The sequence below is a fragment of the Gopherus evgoodei genome, chromosome 7, assembly GCF_007399415.2.
Source record: "Gopherus evgoodei ecotype Sinaloan lineage chromosome 7, rGopEvg1_v1.p, whole genome shotgun sequence".
NCBI classification, from domain to species: Eukaryota; Metazoa; Chordata; order Testudines; family Testudinidae; genus Gopherus; species Gopherus evgoodei.
The window spans coordinates 12,554,094-12,574,343 of NC_044328.1; the positions used below are offsets into that span (position 1 = coordinate 12,554,094).

General features: G+C 41.7%; 1 protein-coding gene across 5 annotated transcripts in view; it reads right to left on the bottom strand.

Annotated features, from left to right (window-relative positions):
• Nucleotides 1-19,921, bottom strand: part of CCDC186 (coiled-coil domain containing 186) — a 52,685-nt gene extending 32,764 nt beyond the window's left edge. For 2 of the 5 annotated variants that reach the window (XM_030568313.1, XM_030568308.1), the window contains exon 1: nucleotides 19,765-19,921. The gene's annotated coding sequence lies outside the window, so the exon portion shown is untranslated. Of the gene's footprint in view, nucleotides 1-1,089; nucleotides 1,911-2,764; nucleotides 2,810-19,717 lie in introns of those variants that run through there. The other 3 variants (XM_030568312.1, XM_030568311.1, XM_030568309.1) reach the window with 3 other exon arrangements.
• Between the last annotated feature and the right edge of the window lie 329 nt (nucleotides 19,922-20,250).

Below are 20,250 nucleotides of genomic sequence, written 5' to 3' on the forward strand. Positions count from 1 at the left end.
GATGGGGAAGGATACCAGACACTGAAATTTAACTTAATTTTTATGTAGTGGAGTTTTTTTCTCCCTTTCAATAACTCTTGCAGGAAACTGTAGAGATGGCAAATGTTTTGTTCCTTCTACAGTGTTTTTTAAAAACAAAAATGAAGCACTTCCTGTTTTCAGATAAAAAAAGCAAAAACAATGCTTCCAAAGAATAAAATACTGTAAAGGTTTCACTTTAAGCTTGCCAATGACGGTGATTTAAAGACTCACAACAATGATTCCTTAGAGTACAAGGTTTCTTGCTATAGACTGGAAACCACCAGCCATCCATAACAATCCTTCAGGTAGTCCACAGGTTTTTCCTCTTTCACAGTCAGTGAGCGCACATACATACACACACTAGTTTCTCATCACCAGGTACTGACCAATCAGTTCTTTGCTTGTTGTGACCCTTTAGTACATATGGAGGTCTCTAGACCCAGCAAACTGGAGGGGTTCTTTTCACCTTCTTCCTCACATGAAGCTGCAATGGATCAATGCCCAGCTACTGTATTTTCAGTCAGTCAGTCTCCAAGGTTCAGAACTCCCTCAGGCTACACATGGCTTAGCTTCTGCTCAGCCCTTGCCATGCTAGCCACCACCTTGAGCAGTAGCTTGTATGGCTTCAGCTATCACTAAACAAAGGGACATCTAGTTGGTGTCTCTTTTCGCTTGAATTAAGGGTGCTCAATACACCCATCAACTTTATCAGGTCTGTGATCCATAGCCACCCTTAATGCTTTCTCTATAATATGTAAATGCAGCTGGAAACAACGAGGAGCCCCCTGCCCTGCTGCCTCTACTAGGACCAGACAGGAACTACACCCAGGGATGGCAGCCAGCAGCTGTACAGGAGCTCCCAGCCATCAACAAGAGGAAAATGTACAGGAGAGCGGAGAGTGAGACAGACAGAGACAATTTATTGGAGGAGGAGCATGCTAGGGAGAGCATCAGATGCCTGGGCAACATGGATAGGGAAGCCTGTGGAGAATAGGCAGTCACAGAAACAGAACACATAGGAGAAAGATATACTGAAGACTTCAGCTGTTTTCAGAAAGGACAACTCACTTTTCAGATCCTTTAAAAGAGACGCAAAACACATTCCTCTCGTCACTTTCAATGCAAGATGCAATGTGCTGAAGCTGCTGAAGATTTAAATCATCGGGAACAGGCGAGGAAATAGTCTGTGCCGTCACAACTGAATGGGGGTGGTGTACAAGACACTATTACCATGTAGTCTGCACTATGAAAAAGTGAACCATGCCTGCTGCAGCTCCTTTGCTTTCACACAGCACTGGGGCCAATTCCTGTTGCACTCTTCCCCCAGTATCCCCTGTGCAGTCTTTTCACAGATGTTCGTGTTTCTGTGACTGGGCTGCAGCTCTGGCTGCACAGTCCTGTCTCTCCACAGACCCAGGACCTCTGTCTACTCCAGGCAACAGCACATCTAGAACATGTAACTGGCAATGTCAGTTGCTCACAACAAGGGAGAGCTGCGCTGTGCGTTCACTTAGGTGGGCAATCAGGAAAAAGTATTTCAAAAATAAACATTAACATGTGGGAGGGGAAGGGAATGACTTCTGATCTCCATGACCCTGGTTTGGTGTTCACAACTGTGGCCAGAGTGGTCACTGTCAGGCACTGTGGGACAACTGCTGGAGGACTGTTATGGTCGACATAGGTCACACAGTGTCTACACTCACATTACATTGACCTCAGTAGGATGACCATGGCTCAACGCTGTTTGGGGAGGTGGTGTTACTGCATCACTGTAGCAAGGTGTTTACATCAGGGAGTGACAAATTTGAGCACAGACATATGTACAAATAGGTTGACATAAGTCGCCTTGCGTGAATCTAATTTGGTAGTTTAGACCAGGCCTTAAAAAGGAAGTCATACCAAAATAACAGTCTACATAAGGAGTTTTACTGTCCCACCTTGATCCAGGTTTCAGAGTCATAGACTAACACCAGAAGGGACCATCATGATCATCTAATCTGACTTCCTGAACATCACAGGCCACAGAACCTCACCCACCCATCCCTGCAATAGGCCCACAACCTCTGGCTCAGTTATTTAAGTCCTCAAATGTTGATTTAAAGACTTCAAGTTTCAGAGTATCCACCATTTATTCTAGTTCAAACCAGCAAGTGACCTGTTAGAAAGCCTAAGACCTATGGAACTCTTCATTTTGGTGTACATCTTAATATGAACTCCAGAAACAAATGTGTTTCAGCTGTCTTTCTCAGCACACTTTTGCACTGGGGAACATCTTTATGGTGCAACAGTTGGCTTTATGAAAGCAATATCTTGCTAGACAACATTCTCAATGCCTTCTGTTCTGAGATAACAAAAAGAACATTAATCAGAGCCACGTGCTCAAAGTAACACACTTGCATTTTTATTAATCTTGCATTACAGCATCTGAACACAAAATCTACCTCTAAGGCTGCACGGATACGTCATCATTGTTTTACTTCGGAGGCAATTTTATGTTGTTTTACATTGTGTATTCAGAAAATCTGGTGTACTCAGATTTGAACTGGCAACAAGTTTTCACACAAATTGCATTTTTGTCTCCCCTCCCCAAAAAATGCAGTTTCAGTCAACTAGAAACTATTCGTGAATTTGACACAAATTTGCTAAATACTAGATTGTGACTTAGGTGCTATTCACAAAACAGAAGGTGGTGTTGCTGCCCAGACTGACTTATAATTTTTAGCCCAGTGGTTAGGGCACTTACCCAGCATGTGGGATGCCTGGGTTCTTTCAATCTCTCCTGTTGAAGCTGTTTCAGAGAGAGAGAGAGAGAGAATAGCTAGTCAGTCAGTCAGTCACTGGAGAAGGGACATGAACTTGGGTCTCCTACCTTCCAGATTAGTGCCCTAACCATCAGGCAACTGAGTCACTTTCTCTGGCCCAATGATTAATCATGTATTTTATACAAAATGAAATACCTTCAAACAGGAGAGATAGAGGCCCCACATCAGAATATTCTACAGCCCAGTGGCTAAAGAACTCTCCTGCAGTGTATGAAACTGTGGATACGTTTACACTGCAAAAAAAAAATCAATTCAATTAAAAAAAGGCATGAGAGAGTCTCAGAACCCAGGTCTATAGACTCAGGCTTGCAGGCCTTGCACTACAGGGCTAAAAATAGCAAATATAAGACATTCCCGTTCAGGCTCTGAATCCCGGTGAGGGGGGTGGTCTCAGAGCCCAAGTGGAAACATCTACACTGCTATTTTTAGCACTAGAGTGCAAGCCCAAGTCTGCAGACTGAGGCTCTGAAATTTGCTGCCAGTGCTTTTTTCTTTTTGTTTTCTGCAGTGTAGACATACCCCCAACTTCAAATCTCTGCTCCACTTCAAATCTCTGCTCCACATCAGGCAAGGGGGAGGGGGATGGAAAAACTGAACTTGCATCTCCCATATCCCAGGTGAGCGCCCTAAGCACTGGCAGTCCCACCACTTTTGTGAATCTAACTCCTCATTTTATTTGATTTTTCATTTCGGGTCAAACAAACCATTTAGTATGGCTGGAAATTTGTCAACTTCTTCATTTAACTGAAATTGTTCTTCATTTAACTGAAATTGTTTTGAATTTAGTGTTGGTTCAAACTGAATTTCTTTTCTATTTTTCTTATTTTATTTTCTTGCTTTTAACATTTGCATTTAGTTATGCAAAAATAACAGAAAAGTTTTAGAATAATTTGTGTTCCTAATGACATCTGCTATTTAGTGCATTCAGCACACATTTGCAGGGTCAACACGCACACGCACACACCCCTCACATGAAAACACCACAATCCTTTAACAAGTAATATCCACTCTGCAGCTACTACAGCTTTCCTGACACACACACTGGTTCTCTAGATTCTCATTCTCTTGATGGGGTCACTTTCTCTTAACATTAGTCTGTGACCTTATTTTACAAAAAAAATAGAAGCAAGAGAGAGACTAATAATATCCATTTTGTTAATAAGAGCAACAAAATACCACCACTTTGCCATATAACTTTGGTCTCCTATTCTATGCCTCATGGTATACTCCTGAGAGCATTCTGTGCCAAAAAAGATTAAAATTCTGCACATAGGATTTCAAAATTCTGCATATTTTGTTGGTTAAATAAATGTGGAGGCTCCAGCATAGCATTAGAGAGCACAGGACACTGGCTGCACAGAGGTGGGAGATCACTGTGCAGCTCCCGCCTGGGACACAGACTCAGCAGTGAGGCTGCACCCAACACTGACACAGTGCAAGGACTGCCCCAGAAACACCCCAGGGGCCTGCCCCTTGATGCCAGGTGCACCAGGCATGGCAGGCAGGATCCAAGCATGGAGGGGCTTAGTGTGGGGGGGATCCAGATGTAGGTTGAGAGGGCTCTGTGTGGGGCAATATGGATGCGGGCAGCTCAGTGGGGGATCTGGGTGTGTGTGAGGGGGATCTGGATGCACAGGGACTTGTTAGGGGGGTTCTGGGTGCAATGATAATTGGACTCTGCAGGGGAGTCCAGGTGAAGGTGGTTGGGGCTCAGCAGGTGATGGTTTGGGTGTGGGGAGCTCAGATGCTGGTGGAATGGGGCTCAGTGGGGTGGGAATCCAGATGCAGCTGGTTGGGGCTCGGTAGGGTGGGAATCCAGCTAGTTGTTGGGGTGGTCCAGGTGCAGGGGGAATGGGGTTTGTTAAGGGGGGTTCTGGGTGCAGGGGGAGTGAGGCTCAGCAGAACGGTCTGGGTATGAGGGAGTCTGGATGCATGGGGGTAGGTCGGATGGGAGAGCAACTCCCCTGCAGTGATCCCTCCGCCTGCAGCTGAGGAGCGATGGGCATAGGAAGTGCAGGGAGAGGGAGACAGTTTGCAGAGCTTCCTATAGCCGGGGGAGAAATCCGGGGGTGGGTCAGACACAGTCCCAGATGCCGTGCAGGGGAAGAGGAAGTCCCGTCCTCCCCAACCCAGCTGGGACTAGCAGATGAGCATGGCGCAGGATAAGAGCTCCCAGTCAGGTCTTCCCCAGTCCTGCCTCCTGTCCCAAAGTGATTAACCTTTCTGCTGGCTGCCCTGGTCACCCAAAACATACTGCTGGGAAGGGTCGTACGATCACTCTTGTAGCTTCCCTTTGCTTCCCCATCAGAAAGTCAATTTTCTGCAGGGAAGCAAAGAAATCTGCAGGGGACAAATTCTGCACATGCACAGTGGCGCAGAATTCCCCCAGGAATGATGGTAACCATGGGTAATGTGTATGTTTAACGACATTTAAACATATAGGGAAACTATACAGAGACAAACACAAACATGCTAAAGGAGAAAAAACAGCAGATTCTGACATTTTAGGGTTTCCTGCAAATTTAAATTGTTTCCCAAAACAGAACATTAAAAAATACAAATGTTTCTAGCCTTCCTGATAGTGAGGACTGTACTGAATCTTCATCCTTTTAAGTTTATAAACAGACTGAATTTAGGACAGGAGTGGGGCTGAAATTCATCTCAATAGGATGTGGTAACTAATTTTTTCATTTCAACTGCTAACATTCAAATGGAAACAAATGCCAACATTTTTCATCATTTCACTGCTGAGCTTCATATCAGAAACATCCATCCAATATGTTTACATAAGCATAGATGGCCATCCCACCTCTATTTTGATATTTATGTAAAATAGCCTTTGCAAATGAATAGAACAAGGCAACAAATCTGAACATGTAAACAGCAGAATACACCAGATACTCTTTCGATTACTGAAGCAATTACATGCTATAGGTCTTGTAAATTAAGGAAAGAGATAGTCATCATTTTGTCAACTAAAGTTTGTTGGTAATGATGCAGCTTGTAAAATTTCAATAAAAACTTTGCCTAGCAGTAGCAGTTTTCTGAAAACAAACCTGACATTTTGGCTAATATCTATGATGCTGTCTGCTGTGCCCTAATGTAGGTTGTCAGATGTCAGCATGGTTATGGAAAAACGGCACACTGACACAAACTTGTGACAAGATAAAATATTTTATTGATCGCTATAGAGGTGGCATTTATTTATATATTGTGAAAGCAAGTGGCGTGGTTAATCTCTAGCTGGCATCAACACACGACATGATTAATAGTCTATTAGTAACCAAGGCAGCTAACCTTGTTTTGACTTTGCCAGATACCAAGATCCTGTAACTAGTCCATGACACTTGGGTGCTCTGGCAGAACCCTCCAAACATGCCTATACCACTAGTATGACCAGTTCTCCTTCCTCCCAGCTCTCTACAGGGTAGGGCATTCCGAAGTGCATTGTCTCAACATTTCATTTTCCATGCATATCCTCCCAGCACTTTTGCCTCTGTGCCGCAGCCCATACGGGGTTAAGCAGCATGGATGGTGGAGATAAACAAATGTGGTTTGCAAAGGAGCTGCACAGTGGGGGGAGGGGGGAGAGGAGACCATCGCATCGACACAGTTCAACCAGACTTGATGCAGGACTGAATTTTTCAATATACACAGCAATGCACACCCACGATACAAGAATCATGTCTACGTTTATAAGTTCTGTACTGTCTGCTAAAATGAGTAACACTTTTTTGGCGTGCATGACACACTCTGCTGTAGGAATGTTAGGGGGAAAGCAGACCTGGAAGTGGGTGGAGGGAAGATGGATATAGCCACTGACAAGGTCTTAGAAAGCCGAAGGATGTGTATTATTAATTCTGCTCTGAAGGTTGTCGAAGAGGAACCTTGTTTTTCATTATTTCCTTTTAAATTGGATCTTAAAAATACAGACTAATGTTATGATTACCATTTACGTAGCCTCTTAAGATTCAGCATTTATCACAATATTCAGAATAAACTGGTTTAAAATCTTTGGGTCACGTTTTGATCTTCAGCTGGAAAACTTAAGCTGGAAAACTGTCAACTTAAATATCTTGGAAATAAATATTTAAATTATGCATTTTTTGCCGAGTGTATGCTGAATATTTTTTTAAGTTTCCTTTAAAAAAAGTTCAAGGGTTTTTCAGCGCCCCCTTTAATGTTTATCATGGTCTTTTCAGCAAGCAAGAAACTGATTATATAAATGGGAAAAACAGTGAAGCTGATGATACACAAAATACTATCAAATGCACAAACTGAAACTGTTTTGCTAGTGTCTCAGTGTCCATAATCTTAGAGGCATGTTGTAACTATGGCCCTGCTTCCACAGTTAACTAGACTATCAATATCTTTAAAGTTAAGCATCTCTGCATTTGCAGGACCATGGCCTTTACCAAGTATAAAATTTCAGATAATATCATTTCAAGTTGAAGGTGTCAATTTAGAAAATACTTAAGTAAAAATATTTATTTTTCCGCTAGTCTTTTGTCTGACCCAGAGCACTTCTGCTGAGCTTGAAGTGCCCTCAAATCCACTTGGGAATTTTTTTAAAAGTTTAATATATTTATTGGAATCATTTAACACAGTAGTGGCCTGATCCGCACAGTATGGACCCAATCTGCAAAGTCTCTCATGTTGGTAGCCCTACTGGTCTGCAGAATTAAGCCCTTAACTTGTTTATCCGTTTATGTCTGATCTACCCCATGGCAATTATTCAACTTTAATTCTTATCCAAGGTTCACTCCCATACTCTTGCAACTGACAACCAACTATACAGCACCCTGTTAACTTCATTTTAAGAAATGCAGGGAGCAAAGGATTTGGTGGGGTTTTTTTATATATATATATATGTCTATCAGACACTGATTTTTAATGTTATTTTGTAGTGAGAAATTAAATCAGAAGGAAGAGCACAAAAGAGTAAGTTTATGCTTGCACAGCCATGTGACGGATCATAGTAATAAGTTTATCATGCTGAATTACTACATGAGGAAAGTATCTGTGATCACATGTTAAATGTCAGTACCTGAACTAAAAAATATTTTTCAAGTCTGCCGAAAATAATAATAAGCTTAAGGAAATTCACTCACTGAAAACTAGAGGATGCAGAAAGCATTTGTTTTAACACATTTTCAAATTAAACTTCTGATTAACTTATAATTCTAGAACCAAAATAATGCATGACATACTAGGCTGTGAGAGATTCAACTTTAATTTGCAATGGTAACTGCGCAGACCAGACCGTATGATTTCTTCAGAAGGACTCAATTTTAAACAGCAAAGTCCTTAAACTATTCAGATCCTTTGTTTATATTCATAGTCCCTTCTCAAAACCTGTGTTGACCAACAACCTACTGCTCCTGTGACTTTTAAATGTTGCATTTTGTCAAGGTCGATTCCCTTAAAAATCATCATAGAATATAGAAGCAACCACCTCTAAGCAGTAATCCTTCAAATGCTCTGCAACTTCCACCAATCCTCCATATTGCCAACCCCACAAGCTCAGAAATTAGAGGGCAGACTATAAGATTTTTTTTAAACTTGAATTGCACATAAAATAGATAAAAGTAAATTAATGTATAGCTTGCTCTGCTGGTCTCTGGGAGAGGGGACTATTCATCGTCTCTCCCTCCTGATTGGTAGGGTCACTCCCCTCTATTGGCATCTGTTTTACTCTTCCTCTCCCTCCTACTGATGAGTGGAAGAAAGAGAAGAAAAAGTAGATCTTTCTCTATTATTAGTGGCCAGGACTGTGGGGCAGCTGTCTTCCCCACAGCAAAGAACTGGTTGCCTGTTCTACATGGTGCAGACTCTCTCTCCTTTCTGTGCAAGGAACCCCATAAAGTCAGGTCCACTTGCTCCTCCAACTCCAGTAATGCTCATTTGGTCTGCATAACACTCGCTCAGGCAGCCTGCACATCAGCACATATGGCCAGCAGAACCCAATAATAAGGTTACTGTTATTCACCTTTCCCCATATTGCCAAGAGGGAAAGAACAGCATCTTCATGCTGCTTACGGGAATCATGAATGGTACTCAAAGATGTTAGGTGCATGGCACCTGCATATCATTCAAATACACCTCTACCCCGATATAATGTGACCTAATATAACACAAATTCAGATATAACATGGTAAAGCAGTGCTCCAGGAGGGGCGGGGTTGCACACACCGGTGGATCAAAGCAAGTTCGATACAACGCAGTTTCACCTATAACGCAGTAAGATTTTTTGGCTCCCGAGGACAGCGTTATATCAAGGTAGAGGTGTACTGTTGAAGCTGAATCCAGAGCACAGTTCTCTAACCACATGAGTTGTAGCACTTTAAGTACACCAGGGCACTTAAACTGCTACAAACCTCCCCCCAAAGCCCCCAGCATAGATATAGTTCTCACATAAAACTTTTATGTTGATACAGCCATTCCCATATGGAAAAGAAAACAAGCTACTGGGATAAAGTACAAAAAAGTATATCAGCTCTTAGTGGTTAGACAAGAAGGTGGTTAAAAGACATGTGCCTGGTCCTTGCTAGTGCTTCCAGCTGTTACTATTACTGGCAGAGCTGCAACAGTGGCGAAAGGAAATATAAAGAAATTCTAGCCTAGCCTTACTGAGCTGAAGAACAGAAGTCAGAGTCCCTCTGGGAGCGTGGGTTGCATGATTTCTTTTATTAGATATACTTGGGAATCTCTACATATCAAGTAACACACCAACAAAAAATTAAAAAAAAGTTACTCATTCTTTAATGCAGGCTTGTGATGTAAAATTAATGGTAAAATTCTGCTTTGGATGGGACTTATAGAAGCTGGTCCTGAAGCCAGATGGCAAACTTGAATCAAGAAGGAAAATCAGCTGCATTACATGTAGGCTATGGTACAGTTCACCACACTTTAAAATACTTGTCTCTATATTTTTCTAGCGTCGTTGCTTCTGACACAGTACTGCAGGACTAGTACATTCTTCAAAGCAGTTGAAGCCAGTTGTCACTGGTTTCACTCTTACAAGAACTCATCTGTGGGCAACTAGTCCAAAAAGAATCCATGGCTTTTCCTGACTCTTCCACTAGCAAATATAAGCAATATGGCTTCTATTTCTACGAGTAAACTGCATGCATTACTGCACTTACTTTGAAAACTCGTGGTTACAGGTCATATAGTGTTGCAACACAATTTCCTAATCCAAATGAGAGAGAGAACTCCACCCACAAAATTACGGATTGCTGTAAAGCATACCAGATGTGCGTTTGACTTATTCTGCTCCACTTGTTATAAACAAAACAACGTCACCTTTGTTAATTAGAGAAAAGAACTAAGTGGCCTGATTTTCAAAAGTACTAAGCACCTGGTGCTCCCATTGACTTCACAGCGTGTTATGGTTGCTCGGTACCTCTGGAAGTCAGGCCACAAGATTCCAAATGCATCCTCAGCTGAAATTCAACCTCTTTTTGTTAAAATGGAATGTAGTTTATCTATGTCTGCAAGCTGCACTTTGATTATCATCAAGATATTGTTCCACTAAGAAAATACTTTATCTGCACATTTACTGACTTTAATTCTCCAAAACTCATGTTAAAATATGTCAGTTTTATAAGTCTATATGAACCTGCAAACTCTCCTTAAAATTATCCTTCACTGTGATGTCTGCAACGAAAGCCAGCTATAAATTATTTTTTTAATTCTTTTTTGCCCCATGATGATGTACACATGCCTAAACTGAGTAACGGTCTTATTGCTATAACTAACCCTTTACTTTCCTCCCATCTTCTTTTTTCCCTATCATTTGCTACTTTCACTCATTTTTTCCATTCTGATAGTAGGCCTCAATCTTGCAAGATGATCTGCACAAATGGGCCCCCTACATAGAAGCACTTTTCTGCCAAGGAAACAATTGTTAAAGCTAATGAAACAGTGATCTGAGGCCTGGTCTACACTATGCTGTTAAATCGATTTAACGCTGTTAAAATCGGTTTAACGCTGCACCCGTCCACACTACACTACTCTTTATATCGATTTAAAGGGCTCTTTAAATCGATTTCTGTACTCCTACAAAACGAGAGGAGTAACGCTAAAATCAATATTACTATATCGGATTAGGGTTAGTGTGGAAGCAAATCGACGTTATTGGCCTCATTATTTTACAGTAGCTACCCACAGTGCACCGCTCCAGAAATCAACACTTGGTCCATGGACGCACACCACCGAATTAATGTGCCTAGTGTGGACGTGCACAATCGACTTTATAATATCTGTTTTATAAAATCGGTTTAATCTAATTCGAATTTATCCTGTAGTGTAGACGTAGCCTTAGTTACACTGGGAACATTTGTAAGCATTTTTCTGCTTCAGTACAATCTAGAGTGGATGTTGCAGGGTAGACAGGGTTCAGGTATTTACCAGATCAGATCATCCAGCTCCTACAACGTATCTACACTACAGCTTCCATCACCACAAAAACCTATCAATGTAGTTTCCAACTCCTCCAAAAATAAAAGCTGCGTATAAGTATCTACAGGATAATTTATTTATAAAGCTGTTTCTGTGTTCAAGGATTCTGAGCAATCAACCCCCTACTCCAAATGGAAATACAAAAAAAAAGACAAGATAATTTAGTCTTTGTAAGGGTATGTCTACACTACCAGCCGGATTGGCAAGCAGCAATCACTCCAGCAAGGATCGATTTATCACGTCTAATTTAGATGCAATAAATCAACCCTCAAACACTCTTCCGTCGACTCCTGTACTCCACCACCACGAGGCGCAGGCAGAGTCAACTGGTGAGTGGCAGCAGTCGATCCACCGTGGTGAAGACAACACAGTAAGTCAATCTAAGTATGTTGACTTCAGCGACATTACTCACGTAGCTGAAATTGCATAACTTAGATTAATTCCACTCCCCCTCCCCCACACCCACACCCAGTGTAGACCAGGCATAATATAGAAATGGGTGAAGGATTTGTTTATTGGGGGGGACGGGGGGAGTGTTAATTGTTAAGATTAATTGGACGGAAAGTATTCAGAGTGTATAAGATTGTTTAGAATTTTCTTGATTAACATACACAGTAGCTAGCAAATTCAAAATAAGACTGGAAATGATTATGTGCAAAGACCTTCATTAACAGCATTAAGTATTATTAGCAAGCCTATACCTGTTTAGATAAATTAGCTCTATGTAGAAATTTTCTCCTAATACCATAGTACCGAATATCATTCCATGTCCTTTACACCATCCTGTTATCAACACCTTAAAAAGGCTATTGTAAAATTAAAAATATATTTTCCACTATCCTTTAAAAAGTTACTCTACTACAATACACAAAAACAGCATTAAAATATTATCAAAGATCTGACAACTGATAGAAACAAAGAAACTTGTAATTACAACTGTCACTTTGTTACTAATTCAATCTATTGTACTTAGTTACTAACTATTAGAAAAACAAACCCACATGATGTTGATGCGATGTGGCATGGTCTACACTTCAACAAACACTAGTAGTTTCACACTAGGGTAGTATTAAAGGATTAAAGATTTGATACTACAAAATATTCTGAATTTTTATATAATTATGTGATTTGTGGTAAAAAAAAATCAAACTTTAATTTAAAACCATGAGTCTCATGGGCCAAGGTCCCTAACTATAATTATTTAATTAGGAAAAGAAACAGGTCAGCATGTCCAATCACTGTCTATGAAATGTATAGATATGCATTTGTCATCAGAGCAGGCTTTATGACACATGTACTGTACACATACTACAGTCTAACAATTAAAATTGAACGGAGAGCTCTTGCAGCTTGGACTATAAGACAGCTACATTACCACCCCAAATCTCAAAGCATTCACTCAGCTGAAAGTAAAAGGACTGAACACATCTTTGTACTTCAGTAGTTCCACCAGTTGGGAGTGGGGGGTTGTTTTTTTAATAGAACAGTATATTTTCAGTTACTGTTTTATGTTCATTGCATAGATCAAGATGACTAGATTTCCTGTTCAATTTCCAAGTCAATAATACATCACATCTTTAATTTGCATGATGTCTTTCATACAAGCTTCAGAGTAGCAGCCGTGTTAGTCTGTTCTTTTTTCATACAAGCTGCATCTCAACACACTTTATTGAATTAAACAATATTACCAGAGGTAAATGAGAGAGAATTTAAGTGGTAAATTTAAGTGGCAAGGAAGAAAAATGTGTTTTTAACCAAGCTTCATAAGGAGACGAGGAATCAATTGACTGGAGAAATAAAGAAATTATGTTCTAAGTGACAAGAAATACAGAGGAGCAGCCTCTCACACAGGTCCATCAGTTATGGCTATAATTAATATTGTGCATTATTAGGTTAGCATATTTTATTCTCTCTCTAGTATGCTTGCTGCTTGTTATACATATATGCTATAGAGTTCACAATTATCGTCAGAGCATTTGCAGAATTGACAGAGAAGAGACTGCTGCTAGAAGTTCAAAGAAGAAACAAAGGTCCATGAAGTCAGTTACAGCAAGTCTATGGAGGATTTTAACAACAAAGGGAGGGTTGGAATCAGATCCTTAAATAAATATTGGGCCCGTGGGGGCTGTTTGAAGATGATGGTCATATAATCATGGGGGTTTTGGTACATGTGAAAGGGCAGGTGGAATCTGGAGAGATGGGACGCAGAGAAGCCAGGGCAAAGGACTGTGCAATAGTCAATAAGAGGGAAGCAAAAAGGGATACTTTCAGATAAGATGGAATTGAGTCAGTGACTCGTATAGGCATCATTGTGATTGCAGCAGTGATAGACATCAAACAGCAATGAGGTTACAGAAGTGTAAGCAAATTGACTGTCAGAGTCAAGGAGAGTTATGCTCGATTGCCAACTGGCTTCTCAAGAGTTAGACTGGCTTCAGTAACCTTGTTAACTATCATATCAACAAACTCTGCATCTAGACTGGCCAGCAACTCCCATCAGCTCGATGGCTCAATTTTCTGCGTGTTTTCAGCAGCAAAGTCATGCACTTTTGCATCTGCTCCAGTCTCAACACTGATTTTGGTTGGTAAGATAAGTATCTCTCTAGAATCATTCATCTGAGTTATGGTAGTAACTGCCTTTTTAGCAGTACAGATTCCTAGGGTTCTAGCCAATTGTCATCTTGGGGAAGTTATGTTCTGTCAGTCTAAAATTTCTCTTATAGGTTCAAGATTCCCCCTCCCTCCCACACACACACTTCCGCCCTTTATAAAACAAGCACAAAACCCTACTCAGTAATACTGTTCGTGCAGATCAGTTGCTGTGACCCAAATTATCCAGCTACCAATGATATCACAATAGTGAGCTCTACAGCAATATAATGAACTCCAAACATACTAGATACAATAAAATATGCTAACCTAATAATGCATAATATTTTTATTATAGATATGATTGAGCCAGCCATTTCTGACTGAGAACTTCATTAAATTGTAAAGCTCTAGACAGACCAATTATTTTGTAGCATGGACAGCTTAATAATAGAGAGTCTCATGCACTCCTCCTTTTACTGCTGGGGGAATTCTGTGCCACTGCACAATGCAGAATTTGCACAGAAATTACTCCCTCAACTCCGGAAATAAGCTGCTGGCGGGATGGCTGCCACTAAGGGCCACTGGACGTTGCAGAGCCCAGCTCCCCAGCTCACAAATAGAAGACATGGCCAGAGGGACGGGGTAAGAGCTACAAGGGTTCTGGGCAGCTGCAGTTCCTGGCATGCCCTGAAGGAAGGAGGCAGCGTGCAGGAATCTGCACACAAGTCTGAGACCCAGCATCAGGCTGTTTCTCCCTCTGGCTCCCTGGGCTCTAGGGGTGTAGGAGGTGCATGCAAGTATCTGGGCTGGGGAAAAGGGGCTCACAGGTGGGCTTTGGGGGTGTGTGAGTGTCTGAGTGGGGTGGGACCCCACCGCTGGACTCTGAGGCAAGAGGGGTGCAAGTGTCTGGCCCCCAAGCTGCACTCCGGGGGAGAGGTGGCAGAGAAACAGAAACTGGGTTGTTCTATGGGTTTCTTTAACTCTCTACTCCGGGGGGACAAATTTTTTGTGTCTCTGTATTGTTACAGACATAGTTGCTGATTTTATTTTTAAATAAATTATAAAAATAATTGAAACTGGAATGATTATATAGTGTTATTTGGACAAATAAAATATGCAAAATTTTAAAATACTGTATTGTGCACAGAATTTTTATTTTTTTGGCGCAAAATTTCCCCGTGATTATTGTTTCCCATTTATAACCACATGGACCACTTCCCCTGCTCACTCAAAAACTGCATGGACCACTTATTCCTAGCCCTAATTGTGTAACATCCCTGTGGCAATTGCAGCAATTGCTCACACAGAAGGATAATAAGGGAAAAGTCTTTAATGTATTTTAGTAATGTTTTAATGGAATTTAAAAGCTCGAAACAAGATAAAGAGACATCACCCTGTGATCAACTAGCTGCCAGTCACTGGTCCACAAACAGCAGTCTGAGAACCTGTGTGTTTAAAATAAAGAATTGTTTCTGCTGCCTCTTGTACTACATGCAATTCTTTCCAGGACACCTAGTTTGATCACATTATTGTACCACTTGGCAGCGTTCCCTTTGTTTGCTTATTTCCAACATAAAGCCAGCTATCCTGTATTAAGTTCCATCTCATTGTTTCAGAACAGAGTATATATGAAAAACTCCATGTAAAATAAAGTTGTAGTTTAGTTCTGTGTGCTAAATAAGATAAGAATGATATATTCCATGCACGCAACAGGAGTAGAATATGTCTCTCTGTGCTGGTAAACATGTATTTAAGCACCATAAAGGAAAAGTACTTGAGCGCAACATGATTACAGATAAGATGGTTTCTAACATGGTTTGGCTTCAACTAAACCATGTTTAAAATCTGTGTTTTAAAGGTCTTAAGTAGTTTATTACCATTATTACTATTTAGACAGCACAGGTCTAGGCAAATTGGCAGTAAAACCACCTGAGCTCTGTCTACACTAGCACTCCCTTCAGTGGTAGGGCAAAACTAGGAGATTTCTCAAAATTTGGTAAGGTAAGACACTAGTCCTAATCATGTTACTCCAAACATAGCTTGCTTGGCTCATGGAGGTAGCCTGTATCATAGTTTGGTTCTATCTGTCTACACAGGGAAAGTCAAAGAGGATTGTAACCATGGTCAGGGCACAATTCTGTCTGTAACAGGAACGGAAAAGTCTACTGTATATTAAGGCTGTAACACTGCTCTAAAACACAAGTATAAGTTGACACAGCTCTCTGTGTAGACAAGGCCTCACTGTGCTATGAGCACTAAGCTTCAGCAGATGGGAGGGATAAGGGTAGACTGGCAGTGTACATAAAAGCAAGGAAATTGAGAATATCAGACTATCATTTTTATTTAATTGTTTTTAATCCTATTATATATATTTTTAATGGTTGCAGGGTGCTCCATTTCAGTGCTGAGGTGCAAAACTCAGTACTATATATCTTCAAAGCACTATGACTCATTCTAAAGGAACTGGAAAACAAGATACGCTCCTTTAACTGGGTTTTCTTTGCTTGTGTAACAACTTGTGCATTACCTTAATGTATATTTTTTACATGATTCCTTTGAGGTACCTCTGAGTTTTTCTCCATATCTTGCAAAGGCTTCATATTGTGATCTGATTGATGTTTTGGCAGTGAAACCAATCACAGCTCAACTTGAAGATAAACTTTAACATATTTAGGTTTACCATTGCGGCTGGATTTGTTACAATTACAATGCAAGTCACTGGGTAACCAGAGTCTATTAATATTTAGTCTATCTGGTTCCAAGGTTAGTGTACATGTGATGGTCAAAGTGGATCTATTCATAATTGTCGGGGGGGGGGGAATCCTACAATCCTAACAAGGGGGTTGGCCTGAGGCCCCAAAACAGTAATCTTTTAAACAGGGTTTGGAAACAGCCTTTAAGCTCTAAGGGCTTGCATACAAAAGGGAAGGGAGGGACAATCAGATAAATAATCCTTCACTGGGGGAGTTGCAGCAGTGCAGAAACATATTTCTTAATTTTTCCAGTGTAGAAAAGACCTAGCACCCTTCTAGCTAAACTGACACACTCCTAACCCAATCTGGTCTTTTCTATACTGTTCAGCCACCCATGTCTGAAACCAGTGCACCTCCACTGGCAACAGCCCTAGTGTAGCCTTGCTGCAGTAGCAGCATTTTAGACACCATGTCATCCAGACTTGCTTTGGGCAGGGGTGAATGACTCAGTTGTTGAAGTGCCAATTAATCCCTAGTAACCTGTCTATGTGAGAGCTCACCCCCCCACCACCACCACTACCATTGCTAGTTACAACACTGTAGCATCCGGAGTTGGCTAAGTCAGTGGGTTTTCAACCTTTTTTCATTTGCAGACCCCTAAAAATTTTTGAATGGAGGTGCAGACCCCTTTGGAAATCTTAGACATAGTCTGCAGACTCTCAAGGGTGTGCAGCCCACAAGTTGAAAACCACTGTACTAAGTCATGGCTTGAGCCAGTATGTACTAAAATGCGTTTTTAATTAAAGGAGTTTCCAAAAGTTGCTACAACCCTGCAAGTCCAAAGTTATAAAACAGTTGAAATATGGTACTGTTCCATATATACTGATCAGTCAGACTCATGTGTTAACTGTGCTGGAGCATTACTATATTATAACAAGGCCCTCCTGCAAACTTTTAAAAGTGCGGCTGGGACCAAAATATCAGTGCTCAGGAGACTCAGATGAGTGAATAAGCTTTAAAGGTAAATTCATTAACAGAGGTCTGTTAAAGATGAGTAGTATAGTAGGCACACAATATTCACTTTTACAATATAAATCTCATGTGCTCCCAGGAGTTAGGAACTATAAGAACCTATGCAAGAAAACAAGATCCCGATTCCCACGAGCGCATGAGATTTTACATTTTAAAAGCGACGACTGAGTGCACACTTGTCCACATTTCTGTATAGCCAGTTTCACTGTTCCCCCTGTATAGTCAGTTTATCAGTTTCCCTTGTTCATGGTCTTCCAAAGAGCAACAGCACAGAAATATACATTGGTTTTTAAAATAAAGCAGGAAAATGTGACTGTATTCTATTCCAGAAGTTAGCAGGGAAGACTCAAAGGAAATGAAACTACTTTTTAAAATTCTTTATTTTTATAAAGCCAACTAGATTTCACCTGGATAATGTCCCTTGAAAGTTAGCATCTCTAAATTTGCTATTATGAAACACTCTGGGATTTTTGTAATGAGAGCTGCATTATTAGTATTATACTGTATTATTTTACCTTTCATAAAGGAAATTCTACTATAAGAAAAAGTAAACGAGACAACAAAAATAAGAGTACTGTATTAAAAATAAATAAAAGGGCAGATTGGGATCTTCACATGTAAAATCAATCCCACAAAGCAACCTGCCCAGCTCTTCACAATGTCTCTCTGAGGTTACTGGAACTCTGTGTGGGTTTAAAGGGTCCACCTGTGTAAATTGCTTTCTCAGGATCAGAGCTAAAAATATGGACTATGCAAGCAGAATTTTTCCTCTTTCCTGTGTTGCAATAAAACCTCCCATTTTTAAACTTGGAACTTCAGATAGCTCTTATAAGTAAAAGTGGAAAATACATATTGTATTGCAGTAAACCTGCAAGGTAAAAAAAAAAAAAAAAAAATCCCTTCATGTAAGCTATCCCATGGCCTTCACATAGTTTTACCACAAAAACTGCAATTGTATAATAGAAGCTCCAAATGCAGAAACAATGGGAAGTGGGAAGGCTTTGTACACTCTATGCATTAGAACAGTAAAAATATAATCAACATTTTCCACAGAGGGGGAAAAAAAAACAAAAGGAGGGGGGAACCAGACAATACACAGCAGGAGCTATACAATTTAAAGCTTCTGAATGAGGAAATGGTATGAAGCTGCCTAGTCAGGACTTTAACCTCCTTGTATTCAATTTCATTTTGCTTTTTTTCCCTCTCCTAAACTTGACCCTCGCCCACAGAGGCCACAAGTTACTGATATCACTCCAACTACAGCTACCTGGATTCCTTTGTAACAGATTCACTGAAATCTCATAGCAACTAGCAATTGAAAAGACTACACACAAAAGCTCAAAGTACATTTTGTCTGCTGTAGTTTCCACTGTACAGAATAACCAATTAATATTTTATTATTAAAGCAATAATTAAGTCTTGCCATTTTATGATTAGTTTTCAATGCACATTTAGGGGCAGCTCTGGCTGTCAGTTCTTAGAGAAGCATCAAAGCTCCTTAGGGTTTTATTACCTAATAACTTCAGGTACTTTGGAGAAGGAAATAAAAGTACTAAGAGGTGAGACAACCCCGTAGGCAGCTGCCCACCGGCATCATCGGTGACGATCCTATTCAAGAACACGAACAGAGGCATCTCTAGAATGCTGACTAGCAAGAAAGTCAGGACTCCTGGGTTCCCTCTTCCACAGTCACTGTGTGACCTCTACTTGTATGCGTCCCTGGGTCAGTTGCGGTAGTCCGGTTTCCCTAACTCCCAGGCAGAGGGGAACTTCAACAACCAGCGCTGCGAGATCCTTAGACAGGAGACGCTGGAGAACCATAAAACATCAGTAGGATCCTATCTCCCTTGCCCACACCAGGCATCCCCAGCGAACACTTCCTGCAAGGCGGCGGGAGGGGGGACAGTGCCCTCAACATCAGGGATTAAAACTCTCCAGCAACAAACTAGGGAGACGAACTAGCGACGCAAGTACCCCGTGGGGTGCAGCGATCAGGCGGGGCCGGCCCCCTACGGAGAGCGAGACAGGGGGGCTGAAATGCACCGAGCCCACCTACATTCCAACCCTCCCTGCCCCAATCCCACTGATTCTTACCAAAGCCGCCCCAGCCCCAGCCCCAGCCCCAGCCAGCGGCCTCTTACCAGCTGGTTAGGAGGGCGGGAGCCAGGACGGCAGCGGCAGCAGCTCCTCCATGGCCGCGGCGGGGGCCCCCCTTTTCCTCCTCCTGCGGCAGCTCCCGGGCGCAGCTAAGAGCTGACACATCAACAAAGATGGCCGCCGCAGACAGCCAACCCGCCTCCGCCGGGAGGGAGGCGGGGCTAGTGCTGGCGCGCTGCCCGCAGGGGGCCTGGCCTGAGAGGCTCTGGCAGCCGGGAGCAGCTTGTTGACAGTGCGGGGTGTGTGGGAAGGGTTCGCCTGGTTCCCTGCCCCACCTTTTTGCATTGCGCTTCCCCCGCTCTTAGTCACAAGCCCTGAAGCTAGCAAAGGCCTGTGATGATGCTGAACTGCAGCACGAATCCGACTGGGGGATGCCTCCCACTGGCAACTGTTTCAGGCTCCAGTGCCATATGAAGGAGAAACTACAACCCCCCTCAGGGCTTGTCTACATTTACAGTGCTGCAGGATCG